Source organism: Phyllobates terribilis, unplaced genomic scaffold (assembly GCF_046119375.1).
Source record: "Phyllobates terribilis strain yellow unplaced genomic scaffold, ASM4611937v1 Scaffold_12__6_contigs__length_324123572, whole genome shotgun sequence".
Classification (NCBI taxonomy): domain Eukaryota; kingdom Metazoa; phylum Chordata; class Amphibia; order Anura; family Dendrobatidae; genus Phyllobates; species Phyllobates terribilis.
The window spans coordinates 294,682,642-294,702,235 of record NW_027362772.1 but is presented as its reverse complement, the minus strand read 5'-3'; positions in this window follow the sequence as shown (position 1 = coordinate 294,702,235).

Sequence of the window (19,594 nt, the reverse complement as noted above, 5' to 3'; positions counted from 1 at the left end):
ACTATACCCGGCTTACCTAATGAGAGCAAGACCTGGTAAGCTGCCTATTGACCTGGATATGGGAGTCCTGATACCCGAGGACACCTCGCCAGAGGTAGACTGGGATACAGAACGGCAGCAGCAGTACCGGAAAGTACAGGAGAGCGTTGAGCGAAGTCTCTGTCAATCAAGAGAAAGGTAGGAGAGGACTTATAACCAACATGCTCCCGCTGTTCCCCTGGTACCTGGAGAGCAGGTCTTGAAAAGAAAAAGGTGGCTCCATAAGTTGTACGACCAGTGGGAAAAGGACCCATACACCGTACTGCCCTCAAGCCACAATAATCCAAAGGTGTACGTCATCAGCAAGGATGGAGGAGAGACCACAGCCACTGTCTTCAGAGACCACCTGAAAAAGTGCCCGGAGAAGTTGCAAAGCACAGATGAAGATCAGGAAGACCCTCAACCCGTAGCGGAAAAGGAGGAAATGATCAGCACCGTACTCGGAGACTTTCCCCAGTCCTGGACACAAGTAAACAATGCTATCGTGGTGCCCGTCCTCACATTTCTCCACCCAGCCCCTCAAGTGCCTGCAGAAGACCAGGTAGAGCTGGAAGAGCAGCCGGCCCAGACTGACCAGGCCCCTACTGCTAACCAGTACTCCCGGGAGGGTCTGCGTTATTCCATCAGTAAAGACCCTGAACTGCACCACACGTCTCTGTGTTTCATCGCCGCACCAGCACCATCAGTACTGGGACGCTCACACCATCACTCCCATCATCCACACTAGCTGCCCTGAGGCAATACTTCTCCCGTGGGGAGTCATCCCATACTTGGCTGCGCATACAACATCAGCCTCTGCGGTCTGCAGCGCAGCAGCGGTCCCCACTGACCGCAATCCACGGGTGGCGTAGTCGGACATTTGTTATCACACTCAGACTGCCACTGGTTTGACCGCCCTGGGCAAGGACCGGGTCACCGCCACGGAGGACTACAACCCCCAGCGATCCGGCTCCGGGTATCCCCTGCACAGCACAGGCCCAGGGGGCGCGTCATTAGCATCACTTGGAAAAGTGCTTGACAACTTGGTCACACTATATAAATCCATGCAACCGGCATGGATTTTATATAGTGTGACCAAGTTAGTTAAAAAAAAAGAATAAGAATGGTAAAAAATAAAAAATTAATTTTATACTCACCTTCCGATGTCCTCCCGATGTTCTCTCCGATGGGTCTGGTGTCTTGGGCGGCTCGCGGTGGTGTGAAGGACCTGCGGTGACGTCATTGAGTCATGTGACAGGTCACATGACTCAATGACATCATGGCCGGTCCTTCAAACACCGCGACCCATAGAGAAGACCAGACGGAGGGGAGAAAACCCCGGGAGGACATCGGAAGGTAAGTATAATCTTTATTTTTTATTTTAAATTCTTTTTTTAACAGGTTCTATGGAACCTGGGTCTGGATGAGTCTCCTCTCATCCACACCCGGGTACCATCTGCACATAGAAACGCATAATATCCGTGTATACAAATGTACTGACACGGATATTATGCGTTTCAATGCAAGTCAATGGCGGCAATTGATGCGTATTTTTCCGCAATGATAATCCGCAGTGGAAATTTTCGCAGCATGTGCACAGCACATGAGGATTGTCATTGGGGACCATGGAGCAAGTATTACCAAGCGTTTTTTAAGCATTTTCGCTACAGAAATTCCACAGCAAAAACGCTTGAAAAATGCATAGTGGGCATGCAGCCTAATAGTGCGATACTTAGCCCAGTAGCTGTCGTCAGGCTGATTCTGGGCTGCTTGGCACTTGGTGTGGCTATGAGAAAAGTAGAGGAAAGTGACACAAGGAGAGAGGGCACTTGAGCTGAGTACTTCTAGAGCACAAGGGGACTGCGGGGATGCTGCTGTCAGACAGCAGTCAGAGAGCAGCTGAGGGAGGATGGGACAGAGGAGCTGCACAGAGAGGCTATAGGCTGAGAGGTAGAAAGCTGAGGGGCTGAGGAGGATAGCTGCTGTGAGCAGGGGTGTGGGTAAGGAGAAGAGGTAGGAAGATGAGGGGCTGAGGAGGACAGCTGCGGTGAGCAGGGCTGTGGGCAAGGGGAAGGGGTAGGAAGCTGAGGGGCTGAGGAGGACAGCTGTGATGAGCAGGGCAGTGGGCAAAGAGAAGAGGTAGGAAGCTGAGGGGCTGAGGAGGACAGCTGCGGTGAGCAGGGGTGTGGGCAAGGAGAAGAGGTAGGAAGCTGAGGGGCTGAAGAGGACAGCTGCGGTGAGCAGGACTGTGGGCAAGGAGAAGAGGTAGGAAGCTGAGGGGCTGAGGAGGACAGCTGCGGTGAGCAGGGGTGTGGGCAAGGAGAAGAGGTAGGAAGCTGAGGGGCTGAGTAGGACAGCTGCGGTGAGCAGGGCTGTGGGCAAGGGGAAGGAATAGGAAGCTGAGGGGCTGAGGAGGACAGATGCGGTGAGCAGGGGTGTGGGCAAGAAGAAGAGGTAGGTAGCTGAGGAGCTGAGGAGGACAGCTGCGGTGAGCAGGGGTGTGGGCAAGGCGAAGAGGTAGGAAGCTGAGGGGCTGAGGAGGACAGCTGCGGTGAGCAGGGGTGTGGGCAAGGAGAAGAGGTAGGAAGCTGAGGGGCTGAGGAGGACAGCAGCGGTGAGCAGGGCTAAGGGGAAGGGGTAGGAAGCTTAAGGGCTGAGGAGGACAGCTGCGGTGAGCAGGGGTGTGGGCAAGGAGAAGTGGTAGAAAGCTGAGGGGCTGAGGAGGACAGCTGCGGTGAGCAGGGCTGTGGGCAAGGAGAAGAGGTAGGAAGCTGAGGGGCTGAGGAGGACAGCTGCGGTGAGCAGGGGTGTGGGCAAGAAGAAGAGGTAGGTAGCTGAGGGGCTGAGGAGGACAGCTGCAGTGAGCAGGGCTGTGGGCAAGGGGAAGGGGTAGGAAGCTGAAGGGCTGAGGAGGACAGCTGCGGTGAGCAGGGGTGTGGGCAAGGAGAAGAGGTAGAAAGCTGAGGGGCTGAGGAGGACAGCTACGATGAGCAGGGGTGTGGGCAAGGAGAAGAGGTAGGATGCTGAGGCGCTGAGGAGGACAGCTGCTGTGAGCAAGGAGAAGAGGTAGGAATCTGAAGGGCTGAGGAGGACAGCTGCGGTGAGCAGGGGTGTTGGCAAGGAGAAGAGGTAGGTAGCTGAGGGGCTGAGGAGGACAGCTGCGGTGAGCAGGGGTGTTGGCAAGGCGAAGAGGTAGGAAGCTGAGGGGCTGAGGAGGACAGCTGCGGTGAGCAGGGCTGTGGGCAAGGAGAAGAGGTAGGAAGCTGAGGGGCTGAGGAGGACAGCTGCGGTGAGCAGGGATGTGGGCAAGGAGAAGAGGTAGGAAGCTGAGGGGCTGAGGAGGACAGTTGCGGTGAGCAGGGGTGTGGGCAAGGAGAAGAGGTAGGAAGCTGAGGGGCTGAGGAGGACAGCTGCGGTGAGCAGGGCTGTGGGTAAGGAGAAGAGGTAGGAAGCTGAGGGGCTGAGGAGGACAGCTGCGGTGAGCAGGTCTGCGGGCAAGGGGAAGGAATAGGAAGCTGAGGGGCTGAGGAGGACAGATGCGGTGAGCAGGGCTGTGGGCAAGGAGAAGAGGTAGGAAGCTGAGGGGCTGAGGAGGACAGCTGCGGTGAGCAGGGGTGTGGGCAAGGAGAAGAGGTAGGAAGCTGAGGGGCTGAGGAGGACAGTTGCGGTGAGCAGGGGTGTGGGCAAGGAGAAGAGGTAGGAAGCTGAGGGGCTGAGGAGGACAGCTGCGGTGAGCAGGGCTGTGGGTAAGGAGAAGAGGTAGGAAGCTGAGGGGCTGAGGAGGACAGCTGCAGTGAGCAGGTCTGCGGGCAAGGGGAAGGAATAGGAAGCTGAGGGGCTGAGGAGGACAGATGCGGTGAGCAGGGGTGTGGGCAAGGAGAAGAGGTAGGAAGCTGAGGGGCTGAGGAGGACAGCTGCGGTGAGCAGGGGTGTGGGCAAGGCGAAGAGGTAGGAAGCTGAGGGGCTGAGGAGGACAGCTGCGGTGAGCAGGGGTGTGGGCAAGGCGAAGAGGTAGGAAGCTGAGGGGCTGAGGAGGACAGCTGCGGTGAGCAGGGGTGTGGGCAAGGCGAAGAGGTAGGAAGCTGAGGGGCTGAGGAGGACAGCTGCGGTGAGCAGGGCTGTGGGCAGGGAGAAGAGGTAGGAAGCTGAGGGGCTGAGGAGTACATCTGCAGTGAGCAGGGCTGTGGGCAATGGACTTAGTCTAAGGCATGATTAAAGTAGATTTTACAAAAAAAATTTTTTTTGCTAAAATATGAAAACAGTAAGCTCCTTTTCAGCTCCTGTTTAAAAATGCCAGAGCATATCTCAAAAGTATTAATTAGATACCATAGTACATGAGCTCTTGACTGGCAGTGAAACTGTGAATTCAACATTTTATTATATGGAGGTAACCAATTCTGGTTTTCCAAAGTTAGAAAAAGTTGTTACAGGGGACGGTTCATGGAGTTTTTGCAACTTTTAAAAGGGCTCTCACAAACACTCTTGGAGCTAGCCACTTAGCTTAGCTTTGATGAACCGGGTCCACAGACTCTTCAGCTGGACATCACCACCAGCCCCAGCCTCACTAATATGCTTGGATGCATGCACCACACTTGCGTCAACAGTGCCATCCACAGTGTAAGAGTGGTGACGCCTGATGAAAGAGGTTGCAGTTGGGGCAGTTTCAGACCAGAATGTAACATTTTTATATCAGTGACCTTTGCAGCATTTTGGTTCTCCACTAGTGGAATTACCGGTGCCATACAAATGGCACCTTTAAAAACACAATCCAGGGCAATATACAGAACGGACTGACCCAGGCGTTTTGTTATGAAATGGTTACTGCTGTTCTCCTTCATCAGATTCAAGAGGCAGCAGACCTAGGTGATCACAATTATTTGACATGTTGAAAGTGTAAACTGTTAGGCTATGTGCCCACGATGCAGAAATGAAGCAGAAAATTTCTGCAGCATTTCTGCATCTCCCTGGCAGAAAAAACGCGTGCAGATTGTGCATGCGTTTTTCCTGCAGAATACATGCGGATTCACATGCGTATCCATATGCGTTAACGCATGTGTTTCCGCTTGCGGACTGACAAGCACTTTCCAGGCGGTAGCATCACTTGGAAAGTGCTTGACAACTAGGTCACACTGTATAAATCCAGGAAACGGCATGGATTTATACAGTGTGACCGTAAAAAATAAAGCTATACTTACCCCCGATCCCCCGCCGCGTGTGCTGCCGCGCTCGTCCTGGCTTCTTCCGGGTTGCCGGCACATCGCGAGACAGCCTGCGGTCACATGACCGCGACGTCATCTCAGGTCCTGGAAGGAGAAGCGTTGCCGGCAAGCAGAGAGAAGCCGCCGGACAGGTGAATATAAACTTTATTTTTTATTTTATTCTTTTTTTTACAGGTACAATGGTACCCAGGTCTGGAGGAGAGTCATCTCTCCTCCAGAACTGGGTACCATCCGCACATTGAGACGCATGTTATCCGTTTGTACAAATGTACAGACGTGGATATTATGCGTCTCAATGCAAGTCAATGGCGGCGCTTCCGCTGCGCTTCCGCAAAATTAATGAACATGCTGCGGATTTATTTGCGCTGCAGAAACGCTGCGGAAAAATCCACAGCATGTGCATTGACATTGCGGAATGCCATTGGGAACCATGGGGTGCGGATTACCATGCGTTTTTGATGCGTTTCCGCTGCGGAAATTCCGCAGCATAAATGCATGAAAAACGCATCGTGTGCACGCAGCCTTATACACATCTTCTAAATAAGAACACCATCCCAACTGTAAAACATCAGGGTGGCAGCATCATGTTGTAGGGTTGTTTTGCTGCAGGAGGGACTGGTGCACTTCACAAAATAAATGGCATCATGAGAAAAGAAGACACAGGCGTGTCTCTGATTAACTCAGATGTTGCCAAAAAAATCAGAATCTTCCAAACACATGACATCACCATATGGGCAATCCAGAATTGTTTAAAGGCATTGTAATCTTAGTATATGTAAACTTTTGACTTTGTAGTAAGTAATAAAAATGCCTTAAAACATTCTCTCTCTCTCATTATTCTGACATTTGGCAAATATTAAAAATTTTGGTAATCCTAATTGATCTAAAACGGGAAATGTTTATTCTGATTTCATGTCAGATATTGAGAAAAACCTGCATATGTGTCTTTTTATATAGTGTACTGTATGGAAACTTCTGGTTTCAACTGTATCTGCAAAGCCAAGTTGTCAATTTATTAGGTCTCTAAGAGACACCCATATCTAGGGACAGTCTCCTTCTACTAAGAAAACACTGATTTGGGTGGTCATATCATTTCACATTGATCATTAGCCAGAGGCACCACAGTCGCCACAGTCTTGGTTAAGCAATCGCATCCATTCATAGAAATCACTGATGCGAATGACAAATATATTCTAATTTGCCTGATCTGACACAGTTTTTTTATAGGGGTTTACATCCCAAACCACACTCCTCCACTGCAATTAATGACATAATAACTGTGTTGATGTGTTGCCAATTACCAACTAGTTCCTTTCTACCGACTAGTATTATCTAATGATTATCTTCTTTTTAAATGAGATGAACACAACCTGTGACCTGGAGAACCAAATGCACCCCACAATGCTATTCTGTGTGTCACCCAAAACATCTGGTCACCGATATACAGTGCCTTGAAAAAGTATTCATACCCAGTGAACCTGTGACGCCCAGCTGCGCTTGGTATCACAGATTCTAGAAGAGTGCATTGATGGATTCCTCCACAAGAGGCCCCCATAAACATTCACACATCTCCACCTTCCACCTCAGACCAGCAGGGGGAGCCCGTTAGGGATATAAATAGGGAAGGTGGAGCCAGGCAGTTCAGTTCCTCTGGACAGTTCAGCTAATACACATCTGAATACAGAGTCGAGCTCAGTCAGTCTGTTGAGAGAGTTTCTGCAGTAAGAGAATCCTGAGAGAGGTCAGTCTGCAGTGGAGCATAGTCCAGACTCAGTTGTAGCTCAGAATAGTGAGCTTTAGGTGTGCCGGCACCATAAGATCGGTGAAGCGCGGCAAGCTGCCGTTAGTCTGAGTAGCCTAGTGAGGGCCCGAGTAGGCCGAAGGCGAGTGTAGAGTTAGTACATAGGGGGCAGAGGAGCTTACCTAGCTCACCCCGAATAATTTACCGGACACCGGGTCCGAAGCTTGCCGGGATCTCTACGACCCAGTAAGGTATAACCGGAATCCCTGGAGAACTACAAGTCCCAGGACCGCTAAAGTGCTGATACGTAACAGAACCAGGAGACTCATAGGCCCCACAAGCTGAGGAGCGTGTACTCCGAGAAAAGGCCCTACTACAAGGTCAGCCAGCGCAGGGCAGAGACAAAGTTAGGCCTAGCTCCAGGCAGGTCAAAAACTTACTATGCAGAGGCAAGAAACAGGAGGCCCTACACCTGCTCATTGGGGAGGATCCTGATATGCACGCTTCACCCTACAGTGCTCCGGGATGTGCCTGATTTTCCATCAGTAAAAGGTACTGAAGTGACTATCGTGTCCGTCCCCGTTCTTGCTCTGACACTGCTGAGTCTCGCCTGTCCTGCATCTCCCTCTCCATACGCTGCCCTGAGGCCAAGCTCCACCTGTGGGGAGCTATACCATCGAGCTGCCTTATCACCGGCCTCAGTGGGCTGCCGCAGCGCTGGTGATTCTCACCAGAAACCACAAGTGGCGTCACGAACTTTTATAAAATAAACAAATATCCACGCTTTTAAAGAGTGACCCCAGAGTACGGTCCCGGGAGCCGACCACCGCGACATCACCAAGGCGATGTAAAGGCCCGGGTACCGACTTATCCCCATCCCCTTCCCCTGGGCTAGTCAAACCTTTCCACATTTTTTCAGATTTCAACCACAAACCTAAATGTATTTGATTGGGATTATATGTGATATACCAACATAAAATAGCAAGTATTTATGAAGTGTAAAGGAAATGACACATGGTTTTCTAATTATTTTAAAAATCTGAAAATTGTGATGAACATTTGTGACGCCCCCAAGGGATGGAGACTCGGCGCCCTGGCCTTGCTGTTAGTTTTGGGGGATGCCGCGGTGGCCGTGAAAAAAAGCAAGGAATTGGGGGAAAGGTGTATGGGAAAAGGGGAAAGTTTGTGACGCCACCTGTGGTGTCTGGTGAGACTCACCAGCGCTGCTACAGTCCTCTGAGGCCGGTGGTCGGGCAGCTTAGTTGGTTCTGCTCCCCATAGGTGGAGCGGGGCCTCAGGGCAGCGTAGGAGAAGGGATGCAGGACAGAGGGGACCCAGCCGGGTCAAAGGAAGAATAGGCACACACACGACAGTTCACTTCAGTACCTTTACTGGTGGTGTTTTCAGGCACGATCCGGGGTACTGTAGGGTGAAGGGTGCATTTCAGGACTCTCCCCAGTGAGCGGGTGTGGGGCCTCCTGTTTCTTGCCTTTTCCTAGTAAGTTTATGACCTGCCTGAAGCTAGGCCTAACTTGGTCTCTGTCTTGCACCTGCTGACCTGGTGGTAGGGCCTTCTGTTGGAGTTCACACTCCCTGGTTTCTTGGGCCTCAGTGACTCCTGACCCTGGTATTACGGTCAGCTTTTGGTATTCCTGGGACATGTAGTTCGCCAGGGATCCCGGTTGTTTCTGCTGGTCCTAGAGATCCTTGCAGCCACGGACCCGGTGTCTGGTAAATTCTTGTGGGGTGAGATGGCTAAGCTCCTCTGCCCCCTATGTAGCTCGCTTACTCCACTTGCCTTCGGCCTGCTTGGGGCCCTCACTAGGCTTCACACTGCCTGTAGGCCTCGCTACTTTTCACCGCTCTTATGGCGTCGGCACACCTTGGGCTCACTACCTGAGCTCAATAAGTCTGGACTGTGCTCCACTGCAGGATGGCTACTGCAGGAGCTCCTCTCAACAGGCTTCCTTCTACAGACTGGATCCTCACAGACTGGAACTAGCGCTGTCCCAGAGGAAACTGTTCTCCAGACTGGCTGCCTAGCTCCACCTTTCCTTTTTATATCCCTAACGGCTCCCTCTGGTGGTCTGAGGTGGAAGGTGGAGGTGTGTGTATGCTATGAGGGCCTCTTGTGGAGGAATCTGTTCATGCACCCCTCTAGAATCTGTGGCACCAATGCACAGCAGGGTGCCACATTCCCCCCTAGCAAAGCTCAGTACTCCCGGACTGAAGTACTTTTTATAACAACAATAATAACAATCTTCCCTTTATGGGAGGCACTTGCTTGAACGTTACATAATAAACATTATAAATAATAAATAGACATATGTACAATAAGCAACCTCAGAATTCAAGTCTCTTTTGGTGAGGTTCCCTGACAGAATGTCCATCTCACAGGGCATAGTATTTGATAGCTTGAGGGACCTGTCCCAAACCCTCAACATAGGCCCTGGGGTGGCTGCAGGGCATGGCGATCCTGAGTTGGACCTCCGTTAGTGCCACTCCAGACAGGTTTTTCTTCTGAGGTCACATAAAGGGGCACTCCAGGGAGTGCAATTATTTACAAGAATCAGTTTTTGGGCTGCACATACTCCTCAGCCACTAAGTTCTGTATGTACCCTTACGGGTAACTAAAGGCAACCAGGAAAAGTGTCCATTTCACTTAAATTGTCCATTATAAAGCAAAACACAAGTTAATAAATACATACATGAAAATACACAACATAATACCCCAGGGGCACTATTTACACTGTCAGAGTTTCCTTCTTTACTTTCTGTATCTGACAGGGGTCTGACCTCGTGTGCTACGTGTCGACCTACGTGGTACTGGGATGCGTGAGGCACTAGTATTTGCACTACCTCCCATTCTGTCAGTTCTAAGTGCTGGGGAACTGCAGGGTTGCCTTAACCTCTCTAAGGGACTGGCAAGTATACCATTGGCTGGGCCTTCTTGCTCTGCTCCAACCGGGGATTCTTCTTGAGCAGGCTCTTCTGAAGCACTTACAGGCTCTACTTGCTATGGAGGGTCTTCTGCCTGTTGAAAGAAGTGGATCACAGGTATTACTGCTCCTCCTAGTTGAGGCGAATCTGCTGGGAAATCTCCTAAGTCAGTATGGAGTACTGCTTCTTTAGGCTCCTCCAGTACGGTGAGAGGCACTTCTTCTTGGGGCTTTAGCAGGTCTGGACACAACTTCAGATGGTCTCTAGATAGCATTGCAGTCGTTCTTCCTCCGTCCTTAGTAATTAGACAGGTCTTCCTGTTACCAAATCTTGAATTTAACACAGTGTAGGGTTCTCTTTCCCACTGGTCATCAAGTTTGTGGTTTCTCCTTTTTCTTTTTAACACCACTTCTCCTGGTGTGAAGGGTTCTGTGGGCGCACTTTTATTGTAGTTTGCTTCCTGCTTGTCCCTCACATGAGTGAGACTGTCTTCGACACAGGCCTGTACTCTTCTGTACTGCTCCTGTCTGGTCGTGTCCCAGTCCTCAGTGGACATATCTGCTTCTGGTTCCACTACACCTAGCTCCAGGTCCATGGGCAACTTCCCGGGTCTGGCTCGCATGAGATATGCTGGAGTACAATTGGTGGAACTCACAGGTATGTAGTTGTACAGATCTACCAGGTCAAGTAGTACGTCTGGCCACTGATTTCTCTCCTCTAGTGGTAAGGTCTTCAGCAGGTCGATGACGATGTTCTTCATCTTTTCACAGAGACCGTTGGTTTGGGGATGGTACGGTGTGGTCCGGATCTTTTTACACCCGTACACATGGCAGAACTCCTTGAACAATTCAGCCTCGAAGGCTGGGCCTTGATCCGTCAGCACCTGCTCCGGGTTTCCATGGGGCCTGCAGAAGTACGCCTGAAACGTCTTCGCCGCAGTTTCTGCTGTTAGATCCTTGACAGGGGCGACCACCAGGAACCGAGAGTAGTGATCTACCATGGTCAGGGCATAGGAATATCCTAACCTGCTGGGTGACAGCTTGACATGATCCATGGCCACGATCTCCAAAGGTCGAGTTGTCTTGATGGGTTGCAGGGGTGCCTTCTGGCTGTTGTAGTCATTTCTTCTGAGGCTACAGGGTCCACAATTCCAGCACCACCTCTCAATGGAACTGCGCATTCCTACCCAATTAAACCAACACTTCAGCAGGGTTTCTATCTTCTTCCAGCCAAAGTGCCCCGCCTGATCGTGGTAGGCTTCCAACACCATCTGGATGTCTGTCTTGGGCACTACGATCTGCCATACCATCTCATGGGTTTTAGGGTTGACGTACCTCCGGCACAGCTTCTCTCTATAGATGAACATCCGGTGATGCGCCCCCTGGGCCGTGGGGTACCCAGAGCCTGTAGATGCTGGGGGTTGTAGTCACCGTGGCGGTGACCCGGTCCGTGACGCAGGTGGTCAATCTAAGGGTAGTTTCTATATATCTGTTATGTACAGTCCGACTACGCCACCTGTGGAATGCGGTTATTGGGAACCGCCGCTGCGAAGCAGTCCGCTGAAGCTGGTGGTATGTGCAGCAAGGTGATGTAACTCCCCACAGGAAGAGTGGAGCTTCAGGGCAGCGTGTATGGATGATGGTGGTGGTAGTGCAAGGTATCAGTAATGACAACACGGAGTCTTTGCAGTGCAGTCCCAGGGTCTTTACTGTTGGCAATTATATGGGCCCCAACGGGAGTACCGGCTAGTGATGAGGGCCTGATCAGTCTGGGAACAATCCTAGAGTCCTCCTGGCCAGGTGAAGTTGTAGGCCTGCCGTTCAGACTATACTTTTTGGGCTATCCCGCTTATAGTCGTGTTGTAGCCCACGTCCCTGAGTGTAACATGCTGCGCTCACCCGTATGGCTGGCGACTCGGGCCTTGTGTATTCCTCACTCGTCTGTGGCGGTACGGGTCCTTTCGTGTGGCTGAGCCTCCGGGCTTCTGTTGGGCCAGGAGACCTGCAATCTCCTGCCCTGAGGTATCTGCTGCTGGGTATGCAATGCCCACAGCCTCGGACTCCGGTCCTCTGTGGATACTATCCAGGACGAGCTAACTCCAGCTCCAGTCCCTGGCTCTTTACTCCTTCGTGTCCTACTTGACTCCACACACTGAACTCTAGACTCAGACTCCCTAACCCCGCCTCCAGATCCAGTTATAAAGGGCAGGATCCTCCCCTTTCTGGTCTGGGGCAGGAGGTGTTGCATGTAATGTGTTCCTGACCAGGAAACTCCTGCTTTGCTCCCAGACATGGTATTACTACCACTGTGGCAACCAGACCCTCTGGGGTGCCACATTCCCCCCTAGTAAATTTCAATACTCTGGGACTGAGCATATTTTGCAAAAATATAACAGATAACAATAAACAATAGCAATAACAATACATGAACATATTTACAGGCATTGCAGTCCTTATAGATCACGGTATCATCCGTAACCAAGTGTCCATTTCACCCAAACAAGGTACAGTTGTAGAATGGGGGACCTGTCCAAAACAAACCCCAAAGTTGGCCTTGGGCGTGGCTGCAAGGTTTAGGCAGTCCCGTTGGACCACAAGTGGGGCCACACCAGACAGGTTTTTGTTCCGTGGTCTGTTGCAAGGGGGGCACTTTATAGGTGCAACTATTTACAGGGCAAGTTTTTGGTTACTCACTGTCCATAACCTGAAAGTCTTTGAACCCTGTCGGGTAACTGGAAAAACATAATCAGTACCCACATATAAAACATTTCAACATTTGCAATACTACAGTTATGGGTTACATCTAAATCCTCCAGCGAGCAGGGATTTGACCTCTGGTGCTTCTTGTAGATCTACGTAACACACTGTCTATCTGTGTTCTACCTTGGTCCCCTGTATTTAACCCTGGTGTGGTGGGTTCAATGTTCACCACACTACAGGTGTTTGGAGGTGTCTCTGGTAGGTTGGGCAGCTCCCCATGGATCCTTTGGCTTACTGTGGCTACGACAGGTTCGCTACTAGCAGAGGGTAGATTCTCCTGGTCTGCCGATGAGGAATCTTCTGTCTCTGGGGCCAATGGTTCTTCCAACTCTACTGGGAGTTCTACAGCTCCCTGAGGGGCTGGTTGGAGAAATGTAAGGACTGGCACAACAATGGCATTATTCACTTCCGTCCATGACCGGGGAAATTCTCAGAGTACTGTGCTGACCATTCCTTCCACTTTCTCTGCGGGTTGAGGGATATCTTGGCCTTCTTCAGCATGCTGTAGTTGCTCAGGACATTTCTTCAGGTGGTCTCTGGAAACTGTTGCTGTCATTTCTCCTCCATCCTTACTTATGAGGTACACCTTGGTGTTATCATGACTTGATGGTAGAATGGTATACGGCTCTTTTTCCCACTGGTCATCCAATTTATGGAGCCGCCTTTTTCTCTTTAGGACTTGCTTTCCAGGTGACAAGGGGGCAGCTGGTGAATGTTGATTGTAAGTCCTCTCTTGCCTTTCTCTTGCTTGGGACAGACTTCTTTCAACACTTTCCTGTACCTTACGGTATTGTAGTTTCCGCTCAGTATCTCAATCCGCATCTGGTGAGGCGTCCTCTCGTGTCAGAACTCCCATATCCAGATCGATGGGCAGCTTACCAGGTCTTGCTCTCATCAGGTAAGCAGGTGTGCAGTTGGTGGAATTCACTGGAATGTGATTAGAGAGATCCACCAGGTCTGGCAACTTTTCTGGCCACAGGCTTCGTTCCTCCAGGGGCAACGTCTTCAGTAGGTCTATCACCACCTGATTCATCTTCTCACACATCCCGTTGGTCTGGGGATAATAAGGCGTTGTACGGATCTTCTTGCAGCCGTACAGGTTGCAGAATTCCTGGAATACATCTGCTTCGAAGGCTGGACCTTGGTCAGTTAGCACACGTTCTGAGTAACCATGCGGGCGGCAGAAGTGCTGTTGGAAAGCTCTGGCTGCTGTCTGAGCCGTTTGGTCCTTGACTCTCACTACTACCAGGAACCGGGAGTAGTGGTCTACGATGGTGAGAGCGTAGACTTAGCCTGACCTGCTCGGGGATAGCTTCACATGGTCCAGGGCTACCAGTTCGAGTGGCTGCTTGGTGATGATGGGCTGCAGGGGAGCCCTCTGGCTGTCACGGTCTTTTCTTCTCAGGTTGCATGGTCCGCATTCTCGACACCACCTCTCGACTGCTTTCCTCATGCCAACCCAATTGAACCGTTCACGTATCAGGACTTCCAGCTTCTTCCATCCAAAATGTCCCGCTCCATCGTGGTACGCTTCCAGGACCATAGACGCATCTCGCCTCGGGACTACCACCTGCCAGACCAGCTCATGTGTCCGGGAGTTGACAGTTCTTCGACACAGCTTCCCTTCATAGATGAACAGCTTGCTCTTTTCTTTCCACAGCTGTTTGGTCTCTTCTGGAGCATCTGAATCAGGGTATGAGTCAGCTTGTGTTAGCAACTCTTTGACTAGGCAAACAGCCGGGTCACTGTCTTGTGTTTCTGCCCATCCATAGTGGGGCAATGGATTAAACGTGGCTTCTCTGTTGGCAGAGCACCTGTTCTTCACACAATGGGAGCACTGCTTTATCCCATGGCGATGGAACGCGGGGATTTCTATCTCTTCCAGCTCCTCTGGGTCTTCTCCCTCGTCTGGCAAGTTAGGAATTCTGGACAGCGCGTCTGCGTTTGCATTCTTGTGCCCAGCCCGGTACTTGATGGTGAATTCGTAATTAGACAGTCGGGCCATCCATCTTTGTTCCAGGGCACCAAGTTTTGCAGTGTCCAGGTGTGTCAGCGGGTTATTATCCGTGTACACAGTCAATTTGGAAGAGGCGAGATAATGTTTGTAGTGCTCAGTCACAGCCCAGAAGATGGCAAGGAACTCCAACTTGAAGGAGCTGTAGTTCTCTGTGTTTCTTTCTGTGGGCCGGAGCTTCCTGCTGGCGTAGGCTATCACCCTTTCTCTGCCTTGCTGGATCTGGGACAGCACCGCTCCTAGTCCCACGTTGCTCGCGTCCGTGTGAAGGATGAAGGGTTGGCCATAATCAGGGTAGGCCAGGACCTCGTCTCCTGTTAGGGTCATCTTCAACCTTGTGAAGGACTCATCTTCCAGCTTGCCCCATTTGAATGGTGGTTTCTGGTTCTTGGCCTTCCTGGACTGGCTTATCAGGAGGTCCTGCATGGGTGCCGCCATCTTGGCGAAGCCTGGTATAAACCTTCGGTAGTAGCCTACCAACCCGAGGAACTGCCGCACTTCTTTGATGGTGGAAGGTCTCGGCCAGTCCTTGATTACGGTGATCTTATCGGGGTCTGGTGCTACACCGTCAGCGCTTACCACATGTCCTAAGTACTGTACTTTGGGCTTCAGCAGGTGGCACTTAGACGGCTTCACCTTCAGACCAAAGCCAGCCAGGGCTTCAAACACTTCCGCCAGGTGCTTCAGATGATCCTCATATGTCTTGGAGTATACTATGACATCATCCAGGTACAGCAGGACTGTCTCGAAATTCTTATGCCCTAGACCGCACTCCATCAACCGCTGGAAGGTTCCTGGGGCGTTGCAGAGCCCGAATGGCATGCAGGTGAACTCGCTGAGGCCCATCGGGGTGGTGAATGCGGTCTTCTCCTTATCCGCCTCTGCTACAGGAACCTGCCAATACCCACTAGTAAGATCCAAAGTAGAGAAATAATTAGCAGATTTTAACGCAGCTAGTGACTCCTTTATCCTGGGTAGCGGGTATGCATCTTTATGTGTTATGCGGTTAATTTGCCTGTAGTCTACACACATTCTCATTGTGCCATCCTTTTTCTTTACAAGAACTAATGGAGCTGCCCAGGGGCTACAACTGTCTCTTATTACCCCAGCCTCCTTCATCTCTCGCAACATCCCTTTGGCATTTTGGTAGTGTGCTGGCGGTACAGGCCGGTACCTTTCTTTAATGGGTGGATTGTCTCCCGTGGGGATATGGTGTTGAACCCCCTTTACCTGCCCAAAGTCGAGTGGGTGTTTACTGAAGACCCTTTCATACTCTTGTACCACCCGGTATACTCCTTGTTTTTGGTGTTGAGGGGTGGAGTCAGTGCCCACATGCAGCTTCTGACACCAGTCCTCCATCTGTCCCTCGGAGCCATTACCCTCCGCCTGGTTGGATGGAGGTAAGGGTTCCACTGTTTTTATAGCATTTTGCTTGACGGTAAATAGCTTGGCTCGGTTGGCATACCGGGACAAGTGAACTTCTTTTTCCCCAATGTTCAGGATGCGGACTGGCACTCTCCCTTGGCGGACATCAACCACCCCCCTGGCTGTCAAAATGGTGGGCCTACTGTCAGAGTAGACGGGCTCTACCAGGGCCTGGTAATCTCTACCCCGGAGACAGATTGCTGCCCGGCACCATATCAGCATTTCACTTCTTGGGGGCATGGCAATAGGCAATGGGTCACTCATCCTGACACTGCCAATTTCACCACCAGACAGTTCTCCCTGTTGTCTTTTCATCAGGGCTCTGATCTCTCTTTGTAGAACCCGCTGCTGGCTGGAACTGGCGGTCTCCGCAACCTGCTGTAACAAGACAATTATTTCTGCAAGACAATTTTCAATGACATTAGCGCCTAAGGTTATCATGGGATGACTTTCTCGGCGATCAATGTCGACAATAATCAGTCCTTGTGCTGGCAGTTCGACTTTGCCAACCTTTATGGTCACTGCTTTGTACCCCACCTGAGGTACGGGTTGACCATTACTAGCATAAATACTCAAATGTTCGGGTAATGTCCGAATCAGGCAAGTACCATTTGAAAAGAATGTAGGGGATGGTGGTCACCTGGGACCCTGTGTCCAGCAACACGCTCATTGGAAAGCCGTCCAGCACGATAGGTAGGACTGGTCATCCTCCCACATATTTGTCTCGCCAGCTTGATGGGCCTGGTGGTCTTACACCTGGGGGTTGGCCCTCTGCCCCAGGTTTTGCTCGTTTAAATGACAGTACCTTGCATAATGTCCTGGCTGGTTGCAGCGGCGGGAGATGGGTTGTCGGTCCTGGTCGTAGCGGTTGCTGTTCCTCCCTCTGGGTGGTGGAATCCTCTTCTGTCGGCGCCACGGGACGTCCTCCGGACTGGAAGCCAGCTGGATCTTTCCTTTGGGATACACCTGCAAGGACTGCACAGTTTTGGTTAGCGTAGCTACACTTTTAGTTAACTCTTGGACCTGATGGTGCAGGTCTGTAGACGGGGCATTGTCCAAAGTCTGTGCATCAGCTCCTACAGGCTCCGGGGAAAAGGGTGCCACCTCCTGGTGGTAGGTGATAGCCGGGCGCCGGTGAGCTGTAGCGCCACCTGGTGCTGGTTCCCGTAGCACCCGGATGGCCCTGTCCTTAAATTGAGCAAAGTCCAAGTCAGGGTTTTGCAGAGCCATTATGCGCAGCAGGGTGCGGTGGACGCTGGACAGTAAACCCTCAATAAATTGCTCAGTTAACAGCCTGTTTTCATCACGCACACTGTCAGGGTCTACTTGTTTGATGGCCCTCAGCGCCTCCTGCAGGTTTAAAGCATAGTCCCGTACACTGTCCTGCGCCCATTGTTTGCACCCATCTTTATCTCTGCCGTAGTACGGGTGTCAAAAGTGTCCTTTAGGCGGGCCAGTATCTCTTTTACAGTCCCTTTTTCTCTGGCTGACCAGGATTTTACTTCTCTCTGGGCTGCACCAATCAACTAGCCTACGAGGATGCTCAATTTCTGCTCCTCGGACAGGGGGTATACTTTAAATAAACTAATTAGTCTCTCCTTGAAGTCACTCAGGGTGTGCGACTCTCCTGAGTACTGGGGCAACCACGCCGCCCCCGTTATATATGGCATGGAGAATGGCATTACCGCGGCAGCGGCCGCGCCGGTGGCTGAAGTTCCCTCCATATCGGGCGTCTTCCTACCCCCTAGTGAACCGTGGCCTACCTTCCTTCTCTTTTCTTCCGTAGGCCGCAGTTCCGCAGGCGATGGTCTCTGTCGAGGACCTGGCGTCGCACGCGTCTGACGTCAGCGTTCACTGTGGCTCCTTCCAAGACCTGGTGCTGCATCCGTGTGTGGGGCAGGGCTTTAGACTTCGCGTGTTTCCAGCGATCACGCCCCTCTTCTTCTCGTGCGGCTACTCAAAAATGGCGGACAATGGCGGGAAATCTTCACCACGGTATACGACACAGTCTGTGAAGGCGCGCAGTACCCGGTGGTAGCGGGTATGAGATCCTGCCGACTACGCCAAAGTTGACGCGCCCCCTGGGCCGTGGGGTACCCGGAACAGGGCCTGCAGATGCTGGGGGTTGTAGTCACCGTGGCAGTGACCCGGTCCGTGACCCAGGTGGTCAATATAAGGGTAGTTTATGTATATCTGTTATGTATAGTCCGACTACACCACCTGTGGAATGCGGTTATTGGGAACCGCTGCTGTGGAGCAGTCCGCTGAAGCTGGTGGTATGTGCAGCAAGGTGATGTAACTCCCCACAGGAAGAGTGGAGCTTCAGGGCAGCGTGTATGGATGATGGTGGTGGTAGTGCAAGGTGTCAGTAATGACAACACAGAGTCTTTGCAGTGCAGTCCCAGGGTCTTTACTGTTGGCAATTATATGGGCCCCAACGGGAGTACCGGCTAGTGATGAGGGCCTGATCAGTCTGGGAACAATCCTAGAGTCCTCCTGGCCAGGTGAAGTTGTAGGCCTGCGCTCACCCGTATGGTTGGCGACTCGAGCCTTGTGTATTCCACGCTCCTCTGTGGCGGTACGGGTCTTTTCGTGTGGCTGAGCCTCCGGGCTTCTGTTGGGCCAGGAGACCTGCAATCTCCTGCCCTGCGGTATCTGCTGCTGGATATGCAATTCCCACAGCCTCAGACTCCGGCGTCCGGTCCTCTGTGGATACCAACCAGGACGAGCTAACTCCAGCTCCAGTCCCTGGCTCTTTACTCCTTCGTGTCCTACTTGACTCCACACACTGAACTCTAGACTCAGACTCCCTAACCCCGCCTCCATATCCAGTTATAAAGGGCAGGATCCTCCCCTTTCTGGTCTGGGGCAGGAGGTGTTGCATGTAATGTGTTCCTGACCAGAAAACTCCTGCTTTGCTCCCAGACATGGTATTACTACAACTGTGGCAACCAGATGCTCTGGGGTGCCACACTGGCTTCTCTCATTCCACAGCTGCTTGGCTTGTAGAGACGCTTCCTTCTCCAGTGAGGAACCTTCCTGGGTTATCAGCTCTTTGATACGGCTGACAACCGCGTCGCTGTCCTGGGTCTCCTTCCAGCTGTGGTGAGGCAGGGGGTTTAACGTCTTACCGCGAGGCCTCCTGGAGGCTCGCTGCTCGTGGACCATTCCATTCTGATGAAAGGCAGGTAGTTCAATCTCCTCCAGGTCATCCACTTCTTCTTCAGTGTCCGACTGGTGAGGCATCCTGGACAGGGCATCGGCGTTGGTGTTCTTGCGGCCTGCCCGGTACTTAATAGTGAATTGGTAGTTTGACAGCCAAGCCATCCATCGTTGCTCAATGGCTCCTAGCTTGGCTGTTTCTAGATGAGTCAAGGGGTTGTTATCAGTGAAGGCAGTGAATTTACTGGAGGCTAGATAGTGCTTGAACTGCTCGGTGATGGCCCAGACCAGGGCCAGGAACTCCAATTTGAAGCTG